General features: G+C 38.4%; 1 protein-coding gene across 8 annotated transcripts in view; it reads right to left on the minus strand.

Moving 5' to 3' along the window:
• The window catches only part of TEAD1 (TEA domain transcription factor 1), a 216623-nt gene that overhangs the window by 109846 nt on the left and 93495 nt on the right, over positions 1–13282 (minus strand). The window lies entirely within an intron of this gene.

Genomic DNA, 13282 nt, shown 5'->3' on the forward strand with positions numbered 1-13282 from the left:
CCGCCTGCCCCCCAAATCCAGCCCGAGCTGCCCTTTCCACACTTTGAAAATGATGCTATTGCATATCCCGGCAGTGCCCCACCCACTAACGCCACCCTAGGCAACTGCCTAGTCCCGCCTAATGATCGCACCAGCCCTGCGGGCAGCAGCATCTAAAGTACCAGTTGTCAGGGCTCCAAAACATTTGGTAGCCAGCAAGATTTACTAGTTACCTGTTAAAAGAGAACATCAAAAATGTCTCATTCACATTGTAGAACTGAGCTACGTTTTATTATATATATATATATATATATATATATATATATAATATTCAATTATAAAATGTTGAGAAAATATGTAATAATTTAATTATATATATACCAACAATTACCAAAAAAAAAAAATGTCATTCTACCGTTGCTATCTGAGGCGACCTGTTCCCTTCATAAAGTCTGCCATCTTCTGAACCTTTTCCTGATTTTCTTTCCATTTTAACTTTTTGTATCTCTCCTTCCTTTGTCCAACTTGCCCTCTCGTCTCTTGCAAATATCTCCAACTCTGCTCTTCTCCACCTCTAATCTTTTTCTACCTCCTCCTCACTTCTCATCCAACTTTCATCTTCATTTCACAGCCTCTCAATTTCTAACCTCACCCCCTCCCCATTTCCTAACCCCTCCCTATGCACTCACTTCTCAATAATCTTGCTTGCCCCTTTCCTACCCCTTTCCCAGCAACTCTTCATTCTTTCACTTTTCTGGCTTTCAACTGCAATCTATGCCCTAAAACTTTCTCCAGTTCTCAACCTGCCATTTCCCTCTCTGACCAAACTCATTTTCCTCCCCAGCCTCAGACTTCTACCATGGTGCCCCTCCCTCGGTCTTAACCTTCCTCCTTCAGCTGAGCCCACAGGCAGAATTAGCAAAAGAATTCAGAGCCAACGACATGCATCATGGGGGCGAACACAGCATATGCTTACCATTCCTATGGAAGTCCTGCCGTCTCCTCTATTTGCCATACAGGCTTCTGAAAGCTGGAACAAGTGCTGCAAATAGAGGCGGCAGCAGGGCCGCTACAGGAGCGGTAAAAGCGTAAGTGCACATGCTCTTTCAATGACTCCATGGTGCATGCTATCTACCCTGCACTCTTCTGCTTGTGCTTAGGGTTCCTGTCCCAAGTAAGGTTAAATTGTTGGACAGCATATTTTCAATTTATGCTTCCTCCAATAATCTCACAAAAAAAATAAAAAACATTAAGTAGCAACAGGTTTTTTTCTCTCTCTCTCTCTCTCATGTCCCCATGTTTACTTTCATTTTTCTGCAGAACCCTCTAAAGGACCTGATATCTGTTGAGGCGAGGGGGCATGGTTAAACTTTCTTAGCTACCACTGAATGCAAGCCTGGAGACCCTGCATCAAATTAAATCTTTGGTACACCTGGGGCTTCAAAGGCAATGTAAATGTGTTAAAAATGCACATCAATAAGTGAAGATGGAGATCTTTGACTGAACCACACCTATTTAATGGAATTCATGATCTTCTTGTAACTCTGTCGTTTGCATTTTTAAACCCAATTCCACAACCCTAACAGGTCCTTGAAGAAATTTAAGTAATCAAAGAAATGAGATGGGAACTAGGGAAGGGGCCCGCAGAGAACCTTGGGCAAGCCACTTCACCCTCCATCGTTTCAGGTACAAGCTTAGGCCTGGATTCATCATTCTATGCAGAATGATGAATCCTGCGAAAACAGAAAGCCCGCAGCCTTCGCACCACGGCGGTGCGCCGGCGGCCGGCTTTCGCACCGAATAGTGCCACCGTGAAAGGTGGTGTTATTCGGCATGCTACTGCCGACGATAATGCTAGTAACATTATCGCCAGCAGCAAAGACACCGCCGACTCTGCCCCGCCTCCTCCCCTCCCCCTAATTTGCATTCTATTGCATGTGAAAAGGCCCGTGTGATAAGCCTTTGATAAATGACCCCTTAAGATTGTAAGCCCTCTCTGTGGATAGGGAAATACCTACAGTATCTGAATGTAATCCCCTTTGAAGTGCCTGAAAAGCAGCATATAAATAAATAAATGTTGTTGGCGGCATATTTAATAGCTATGTTTACCTTTGAAGGATTTTTTAAAAATTCTCTAATGGTACCAGTAAGGGAAGAGGGTAAGCAAACACAATGGAGAACTGGCACTATGAAGGTGCTTTGCCATTAACCAACAGATGATGGAATACAGCCTAACCACATTATAAGTGAGCCTTCTGCTACCAAAAGCTGACGTGAAGACTAAGCTGCATCTAAGAGAAAAAAAAAATCAATACAAATAATTGCAGTGAACAAAATGTGTTGTCAATGTCTAAAGGTGGTTCAACCCTAGACTGAATTTCCAATCTTCTCACCAACATCCTGTCTCAAAATGTACATGATAAAGCTCAACTGTAAACATTAACTCTTAACACTTCTCTAGTACCATCCTGTGAGTGAGGTTTTATTAAACATTCAAGATAATGGAAGTGAAAAGTTAGCTGTACATGTAACTAAACTCAAACTATCCTATGTTTCTAATTGTTCACTTTTTGGTGCATTAAGTGCTGTTATAGACATTTTCCAATAGTGTGCTTTGAAAAAATCCCATCAATTTCTTTCCTTTCCCTAGGACATCTACTAAAAATAAGCTATTTGACAGGATTTCCAGATTTATAACTGCAGTAATTAAAGCTGGAAGATTTCAGAATCATGCAAATTTACATGATCCCATTATCTTTATATACAATCATGTTTTTAGCCTTATTACAAAACTCATTTGCAGTACCAATGAGGATTAAAAAAAAATGTTTATCAAATTAAATACAAATGCTCAAAATAAGTGCTATTGTATTACAGCAAAGAATACCTATGACTCTTTGTATGTATACTGATTGTTTTAAGGTAACCTTTCTGAAAACAATGTTTACTTATTGGACCACAAAAAAAAATGTATATATATACACACATGTACACATACACACATATACACATATATTTATATTTTATAAATTTTTTTTTTTAGATTTGATTAGCAGTTTTGATGTGGATTTGACATTGGTGGGTCCAATATTTACTGAGCTGAATATGGCCATAGAACACAGAAATTTGTTCTTTAGCTACTCTGGCTGCTCCATTCAGTTTCCCAGCATGTGGTTTTGATCTTTGTGCTTGTTTACTTGAATATCCGATAACATAGTTTATTTCACTGCCCTGGTCTGTATACACTAAAATCCAAATGCCTACATCAGTATCAGTGTGTGCCTGTCAGCTGTTAGTCTTATTGAGTTTATAGATAGCATGTATCGGGCTTGGACAGACTCACTTTTCAACTAATTTTATTAGTATTGTGCAGCACCAGTCTACACAGGAATCAAGATAAGAACCTGCATGGGGAGCTTACCAGAAGGAGACCAAAAAGAAATTGTAAATCTTGGCAATATTGCCTAGAAGATGAACAGGAAGATTATCAGATATTAGAAAAGTTTTGGGTTAAGACTGACAACAAGAGTTTGGTAGCAAATATAAAGACATTCAGAACAAGAGAGACAGGAGATACAAAACGGCAATGGATGAGGAATTTCAAGCTCAGGAAGGGGACTTCAGTCTTGAAGAGATTCAAGAACAGAAAAATGAGAAAAAGTAAGTGACTTTACTTCTTCTCAACTACAAGTGCATTCCACTCTGCAGCTCCACGCTGCCTCCACTCATAATATCCTATGTCTTCATCGAATGACTATGGTCTTCATCGAATGACCTATGAGGAGAGATTGAAGAATCTAAATATGTACACCCTGGAGGAAAGGAGGAACAGGGGTGATACGATACAGACTTTCAGATACTTGAAAGGTTTTAATGATCCAAAGACAATGACAAACCTTTTCAGTTGCAAAAAAAAAAAAAAAAATCAGCAGAACCAGGGGTCACGATTTAAAACTCCAGGGAGGAAGACTCAGAACCAATGTCAGGAAGTATTTCTTCATGGAGAGGGTGGTGGATGCCTGGAATGCCCTTCCAGAGGAAGTGGTGAAGACCAAAACTGTGAAGGATTTCAAAGGGGCATGGGATAAACACTGTGGATCCATAAAGTCTAGAGGATGTGAATGAAGAGAAGAGGCATGGGAGTGACTTGCGGGAATGACGGCTACTAATTGGAGATTAATATCCTTATTCAATAAACGTACGCACGGTTAATGAGACTCCAACATTGCTCTATGCTTCAACGGCAAGAGGAAATGTGGAAAAAAGGATTTGCATCCACAAAAAAGCAGGGGAGTAGCTTGCTTGTTACGGCGGTTACTACCCCAAACCAAATAAGCCTGATATTCCACTTTCAATGCATATCCAGCATAGCTCTCTGCTTCAACGGCAGGGAGAACGAAGAAAAGAGGATTTATATTCAGACATCTACCAACAAGGACTGAATTGCACAGGCTGGGAAAACAAGCGTGGGAATAGCTTGCTTATTATGGGGGTTACTACCCCATACCAATTAGCTAGATATTTCACTTAGATGCAGCTCCAGCACTGCTATCTACCATCGATGGCGGGAGTGGAAGGGAAATAGAATCAAAAAGTTACTTATAAGGGACATGAGTAACAGAAGTATGAAAAAAAATAGTGAGAAAGCTTACTGGGCAGACTGGATGGACCGTTTGGTCTTCTTGTGCAGTCATTTCTATGTTTCCATGTCCCGTCTTGTGTCCTCCATTCGTCAGCCGAGCTGCTCCTAACTGTGCCTTTTCCCTCTGCTAACTTCATCCTTTGCGCTGTCTGTCTTGCAGCACTGGGTACCTGAATACAGCTTTCCCTTTCTTGCTCCATCTCTGGCCATATTCAGGTATGGCTTAAAGACCCACCTCTGAAGCTGCTTTTAAATCCCAAAATCCTGACTCTTCCTGATCTCAACCCTTTCACGTTAAACATGTTTCGTTATAATACTTAAATGATTACTAGACATTATCTATCTCATCTGTATGTTTCAACTAGATTGTAAGCTCCAATGGAGCAGGGTCTCATCTCTTTTGTATTTGTAGTAGCACTAAGGAAATCTTACACAGTAGTAGTAGTAGTAGTAGAAATATTAGTAAGTGACTAAATTATAATTATGAAATGCAGGATTACTATATCAGTTTCAAGAAAAGTACTAATAAGTGTCATCACCATAAAATTTGAACAACTGAAAATTAATTAAAGATTGAAATGAGATGTCCAAGAAGGAAGGAGTGGTTGCCACACCTCAAAAAAGAAATAGTTGCACTGGAAAAAGTGCAGAGAAGGGCAACCAAAATGTTAAGGGGCATGGAATGGCTTCCTATGAGGAAAGACTAAAGTTAGGGCTGTTCAGTTTGGAGAAGAGACAACTGAGAGGGGATATGTCAGAGGTCAACAAAATTATGAAAGGACTTGGACAGGTTAATGTAAATTGTTGTTTACACATTCAGATAATAGGACTAGGGGGCACTCCATGAAGTTAAGTTGCTCATTTAAAGCAAATCGAAGAAAATTCTTTCACTCAGCACACAGTTAAGCTCTAGAATTCACTGCCAGAGGATGTGGTTAACGAAGTTACTGTAACTGGGTTTAAAAAAGGTTTGGATACGTTTCTAGAGGAAAAATCCATAAACTGTTATTAATTAACAAGCAATAGTAGCTTGACATCTATTTAATGTTTGGGTAGTTGCCAGGTACTTGGACTTAGATTGGCCACTGTTGGAAACAGGATGCTGGACTTTATGGACCCTCGGTCTGACCCAATATGGCATATCTTACGTTCTTAAGAAGTAACTGCAGAATCCTGGGGGTATACCACATACCATACAACAGCAAAGAGATCTAGAGCTAAAAGAGAACTCATTAAAGGAAAGATGTACTCAAGCAGGTAAGAGCAAAATAAGAAAGATAAAGGCAGACAACTCAAGGTTATGTTCAGGACAGTCCAACAGAGCAATATGGCCAATTATGCCCCAAACCTGTACAGAGCAGTCAAAAATAGCAAGTCAGCAGTTGGGATCAAGCAGGAAAGAATCATAAGCAGCATAGATGTATTTAATACAGCATACAGAAACAAGCATTTTAGTACAGTGCTTCATGGACAGACCAGACTGAAGGCAACCAAGAATCTTATTAGTGAAGGAGCGATGCAGAAAATCAAATTTTCTCCAGTGCTTTATTAAGAAATGAAAAGTTAGAAACAGGGCAGTAACAGAACTAGTACAGAGAAGAGAAGGTTGCTTGAGGTGTAAGGGTGCCAACAGCAGTACTGAATGTGTATATTCAGTGGGATTCTCCAGGGTGTGTACTAATCACCTCTCTTATTCAGCATTTACCTTATTTTAGTTTTGAAAAAGTTTGAAATTCAGTACCATCTATTTGTGGATAACACAAAACTGTACTTCTCCATGAGTCCTAATCAAGAAAGAATCCTAATTTGACCCAAACTGTTTGTTCACAGCAGCATTATGGCTACAACTAAATACATCAAAATTAAAATTGGAGGTTCTGTGGATAAGGAATAATGAGAAGTTTCTGCACTCTGTCTGAATGGGGTTCCAGTGAAGGACTCAGTCTGTAGCCTTGGCATTTAAATTTGATTCTATCATATCACAAAGAACGACACATTGCCTCTTTGGTTAGGAATTGTTCTTATCTATGTGAGCTTTGTATAAGAAACTGGTGAGAGACACAAACTGGGTTTTATGCTCTAGAAAAGAGGGACTGCTGAGCTCATTCTCATGCAAAAAAGTGTCCCAATGAAGTAGTATGCAGTGCAGGTCTTATCACAGGTAGAACCACAGGTTTTGAATGAGATGCCAGTCTGTTAGAGCAGAACTGAATCTTCTGAAATTTCAAAAGTAAATGAAGACACTTGTTTCCAAAGGTGAGATGATTTATACCTTGGTAAAGTATGAGTTAGTGAAGACTCCTTGAAGATGAAGTGTGTTTTTGTTTGGGAGTTAAGCAGTTATTTTAGGTTTTAGTTTTATTTTATGTTATTTTTATGTTTTTGTATTTTAATCTGCTGTATTTTGTTTTGGGTTTTTTAAATTGTGAATGTTATGTTTTGAATGGCTTTCATTGTATTTTTACAGTTTATGTGGTATGCAAACATATTAAATAAAAAAAAATTTGTTGAATGTGCTTCCATGTAAGATCCACTTAACAGATGCATTGAGTTTTATACACTGATTATTTTAATGTTACTATGATGATATTGGGGCTCTGAGGTCCAGGCCACACTTTGCTTTGATTTCCTGCAGCAGGTTTTTCAAGATTCTGCAGCAATTATGTGGGAAATCTGCATAATTTTGCATAAAGATTCACAACTTTGACGATCCTAAAATAGTCAATTTTTAATTGAAAATCCATTCTCAGTTTTTAAATATTTATATTATACAAATATAAAATATACCAAGTACAAAACCAACTATTTACAAAGTAAAGACATATTACAAACCTTTTACTGTGAAATTTCATTTTTGTTTTGAACTGAAATACAGTGAAACCATCCCTTTATTTTCTTAAGAAAGTCCTTGTCTTTCTAAGTATATGAGCTTATTTATGCTGAAAATGCCCTCAGGAGCAGGAGTTTGTCATACTGTCAATTACATATAATGATATGTGCACATATACTGGACACATGGTAAATACAAAAAGGGGTTGAATTAACACAAGTTTGAAACTTGTCAGCAATAATGTGAGTCATCAGTGCTTCTATGAATTGAAATTAATGCCTTCTTCCAGCTGTGAGATACCAGCAGAAAAATACATCAAGTCTTTGTAGCAAGTTTATGGTTGACATTTGCAGGTGAAATAATCTTTGTATAAAGATGAAATTTTTCTAAAGGAACATCATTCCATACAGGAATTATATCAAAATCATCATTGACTTAATAAGGATTTAAGATATTTTGGATGGCTCAAACACTACTTTCTCTGTCCACTGCAGCTTCATTCCCTACCCCCACTGAATTCAGGACAGGCAGAAGGGAAGTGAGGAGTTCCCTGCAGGCTGTTTGTGAGGAGAAGGAGCAGAGAGAGTATTGAGAGTGAAGGCAGGCAAGCAGGCACTGTGCAGCTTTCTTCAAAAGATTGAAATAAGAGGCAGGAAAGCTTATAGGGATATAGATTCTGAGGCAGGTTGTTAATTATGCAAAGAGCTAATTATGTGGGTTCTCCCATGACTGCACAATTGCTGGAGCCTAGGGGCACTGGTTATACCTTATGTCTAAGACTGTTTAATGTTATAATCTGTTCTACATTTTGAACTAATTTAGGTAAAAAAATGGACCATAAAATGAAATAACTAAGTATTCAAGGGTTAGGGAATGCATCAAAGCTTAACCAATAAGCTATGATGCTTTTGACACAACTGCAACAATCGCTCTTTGCTTTGATGGCAAAGGGAGGGGAACTAGGTTCAGATGAGAACCAACTTGGGCCCCAACTTTTACAGTCTGGGGTACTGATATACAGACAGACAGAAGGGAAAAAGCACAGGACTGCTTCTACAGCCAAGTCCAAAAACAGCATTGTCTGAATTTTCAAGAAGGCTCCTCACCCAGTAAAAATGTTGCTATGTTAATATATAAAGCTTGGGGGTTACTTGCATGGAGTGGCATTTACTACCCTTAACAGAAACATGGGAGTAACCTGCAGAGCGGCAGTTAGTACCCTTGACAAAAACATGGGGGTAACCTGCACAGAGCGATAGTTATTACCCTTAACAGAAACATGGGGAAACTTGCACGAAACAGTGGTTACTACCATAAGAAACTTGCTGGGCAGACTGGATGAATCATTTGGGTGTTTTTTCTGCCATCAATACTATGTTACTATGAATTGGTCTTTATCTGCTATGTTACTATAAAAGTGACAAGTGATGCATTTTAAGAACTGATACCTTTTGGGGACTAGTTTTCAAGCATTATACTGTATTCATCAGGTCATCACAAAGCAAGTCATGCTTGTGAATACAGAAGTGGAACCATGAACTATGGACAGCATACTACAAATCTAATTACTAGAAAATTTTAAGTGATTTTTTTTTTACACTATCACCCTCAAAGGAGGTTAGCACTCCAATCCTAGTATAGTTTTACATTATAGCCTATTTCCATCGATCAGTAAGCAGTTCAGAGGGCACTTAAATGCTTATCCCCACTGCACAGAATTAATCCCCAACTTCTGGAGTTTACAAAGCTATGTATTAACTATAAATGGAATGAGGTAAGGTGGGGGGAGGAGACTAGATATAAAAAAAAAGACATTTTATAAACAGGCTGCCTACTTTTGTGGGATTTGGTGAAAACAATTTCCCCAGTCTGTCATCCAGAGATCTACAGCTACAATATTGATCAATGCTAATGAGCTTAATAAGGAGATACTTAATAAGGAGATCTCCTTATGCACCATTCACCTTTTTTTTTTTTTTAACTTATGATTTAATTACTATGGTTGTTGATTTGGACTTCTTTGGAACCTACAGCTGAACAGGATCTTAATGTACTGATATATTTGAAAGTTTCTGAAAGATGGCATGTAGCCATGTCTAAGAACATAAGAACATAAGAAAATGCCATACTGGGTCAGACCAAGGGTCCATCAAGCCCAGCATCCTGTTTCCAACAGTGGCCAATCCAGGCCATAAGAACCTGGCAAGTACCCAAAAACTAAGTCTATTCCATGTAACCATTGCTAATGGCAGTGGCTATTCTCTAAGTGAACTTAATAGCAGGTAATGGACTTCTCCTCCAAGAACTTATCCAATCCTTTTTTAAACACAGCTATACTAACTGCACGAACCACATTCTCTGGCAACAAATTCCAGAGTTTAATTGTGCGTTGAGTAAAAAAGAACTTTCTCCGATTAGTTTTAAATGTGCCCCATGCTAACTTCATGGAGTGTCCCCTAGTCTTTCTACTATCCGAAAGAGTAAATAACCGATTCACATCTACCCGTTCTAGACCTCTCATGATTTTAAACACCTCTATCATATCCCCCCTCAGTCGTCTCTTCTCCAAGCTGAAAAGTCCTAACCTCTTTAGTCTTTCCTCATAGGGGAGTTGTTCCATTCCCCTTATCATTTTGGTAGCCCTTCTCTGTACCTTCTCCATCGCAATTATATCTTTTTTGAGATGCGGCGACCAGAATTGTACACAGTATTCAAGGTGCGGTCTCACCATGGAGCGATACAGAGGCATTATGACATTTTCCGTTTTATTCATCATTCCTTTTCTAATAATTCCCAACATTCTGTTTGCTTTTTTGACTGCCGCAGCACACTGAACCGACGATTTCAATGTGTTATCCACTATGACACCTAGATCTCTTTCTTGGGTTGTAGCACCTAATATGGAACCCAACATCGTGTAATTATAGCATGGGTTATTTTTCCCTATATGCATCACCTTGCACTTATCCACATTAAATTTCATCTGCCATTTGGATGCCCAATTTTCCAGTCTCACAAGGTCTTCCTGCAATTTATCACAATCTGCTTGTGATTTAACTACTCTGAACAATTTTGTGTCATCTGCAAATTTGATTATCTCACTCGTCGTATTTCTTTCCAGATCATTTATAAATATATTGAACAGTAAGGGTCCCAATACAGATCCCTGAGGCACTCCACTGTCCACTCCCTTCCACTGAGAAAATTGCCCATTTAATCCTACTCTCTGTTTCCTGTCTTTTAGCCAGTTTGCAATCCACGAAAGGACATCGCCACCTATCCCATGACTTTTTACTTTTCCTAGAAGCCTCTCATGAGGAACTTTGTCAAACGCCTTCTGAAAATCCAAGTATACTATATCTACCGGTTCACCTTTATCCACATGTTTATTAACTCCTTCAAAAAAGTGAAGCAGATTTGTGAGGCAAGACTTGCCCTGGGTAAAGCCATGCTGACTTTGTTCCATTAAACCATGTCTTTCTATATGTTCTGTGATTTTGATGTTTATAACACTTTCCACTATTTTTCCTGGCACTGAAGTCAGGCTAACCGGTCTGTAGTTTCCCGGAACGCCCCTGGAGCCCTTTTTAAATATTGGGGTTACATTTGCTATCCTCCAGTCTTCAGGTACAATGGATGATTTTAATGATAAGTTACAAATTTTTACTAATAGGTCTGAAATTTCATTTTTTAGTTCCTTCAGAACTCTGGGGTGTATACCATCCGGTCCAGGTGATTTACTACTCTTCAGTTTGTCAATCAGGCCTACCACATCTTCTAGGTTCACTGTGATTTGATTCAGTCCATCTGAATCATTACCCATGAAAACCTTCTCCATTACGGGTACCTCCCCAACATCCTCTTCAGTAAACACCGAAGCAAAGAAATCATTTAATCTTTCCGCGATGGCCTTATCTTCTCTAAGTGCCCCTTTAACCCCTCGATCATCTAACGGTCCAACTGACTCCCTCACAGGCTTTCTGCTTGGGATATATTTAAAAAAGTTTTTACTGTGAGTTTTTGCCTCTACAGCCAACTTCTTTTCAAATTCTCTCTTAGCCTGTCTTATCAATGTCTTACATTTAACTTGCCAATGTTTATGCTTTATCCTATTTTCTTCTGTTGGATCCTTCTTCCAATTTTTGAATGAAGATCTTTTGGCTAAAATAGCTTCTTTCACCTCCCCTTTTAACCATGCCGGTAATCGTTTTGCCTTCTTTCCACCTTTCTTAATGTGTGGAATACATCTGGACTGTGCTTCTAGAATGGTATTTTTTAACAATGACCACGCCTCTTGGACATTTTTTACTTTTGTAGCTGCTCCTTTCAGTTTTTTTCTAACAATTTTTCTCATTTTATCAAAGTTTCCCTTTTGAAAGTTTAGCACGAGAGCCTTGGATTTGCACACTGTTCCTTTTCCAGTCATTAAATCAAATTTGATCATATTATGATCACTATTGCCAAGCGGCCCCACCACCGTTACCTCTCTCACCAAGTCCTGTGCTCCACTGAGAATTAGATCTAAAATTGCTCCCTCTCTCGTCGGTTCCTGAACCAATTGCTCCATAAAGCTATCATTTATTCCATCCAGGAACGTTATCTCTCTAGCGTGACCCGATGATACATTTACCCAGTCTATATTAGGGTAATTGAAGTCTCCCATTATTACTGCACTACCAATTTGGTTAGCTTCCCTTTTGTTCTAGTTTAAAAGCTGCTCTATCTCCTTTTTAAAGGTTAGCGCCACATTCCAGTATTTGGACTGTTTGCAATCCATAATTGTGATTGCAAGTCCCACCTGCAATCTGGGGAATCATCTGCTACATCATATGTTGGCTTTGATTATACATTAGGCTAAGAACCTTGAAAATATTAAAAACTGCAAAAACACCAACATGAACTGACATTTATGCTCAGATTTCCACATTGTGATCATTGATGTGCTATTTTTCCCTCATCACAGGTAGAAATTATGACTGCAATTGAGATTTTTGCCCATCTCAGATTACTATTACATGATTTACAATTAAGAAAATGAAACCTACAATGTTTATAAGTATAACTGAATACAAAACAACTTACAAAGGAATTGTGAATATATATCTATCATATGTTTACAGAGCTAATTTTTGCTATTGTTTCAGACAAATGAAAGATATTACATTTATAATCAAATTACAGATAAAACATTATAAGGTGCTAAATAATACTATAACATACTTAAAATGTCTTTAAATCATGACTCCTCATAATGCAGACTGTAAGGTTTTCACTTAATTCTCAATGGGGCCAGCTATGAATTTTATAGAATACTTAAGCAGAGTCTGTATTTTATTTATTTCCTGTACCACTCTTACCTATTTCCTTCAACAATTTTCCTTATTTCCCATCTTTTACTGCAGCCTGTGTGAAGAGCTTCCTATGGCAGATTAAACTGACCTACAGAGCACAAGTCCTTTGAGAACTTATCCATTAAGCAACAGGAAATATTACATAGCAAAGTAGGAGGCTCTATTAAAAAGCAAATAGCAATTCAGCTGAACGTCAATGCTAATCTTGCTGTATGACTTCTGTTGCCGCTAGTGCTTTGACTAAATTCCAGATTATGAAATCATTACACAGCATGAAGGGTACTGCTTTAAGCTAAAACTAGCTTTGCAAACATATTTCTGTTCAGTTCACATATAAAGCAACTGCCATATAAACATTTATGTAAAATGATTTCTTTACCAAAATATGGACAAGTGGAAAGTGATGCACATAGGAAAAAAATAATCTGAACTATAGGTACACAATACTGAGCTCCGTATTTGGAATAACCATCCAGAAAA

The sequence above is a fragment of the Rhinatrema bivittatum genome, chromosome 17, assembly GCF_901001135.1.
Source record: "Rhinatrema bivittatum chromosome 17, aRhiBiv1.1, whole genome shotgun sequence".
Taxonomy (NCBI): domain Eukaryota; kingdom Metazoa; phylum Chordata; class Amphibia; order Gymnophiona; family Rhinatrematidae; genus Rhinatrema; species Rhinatrema bivittatum.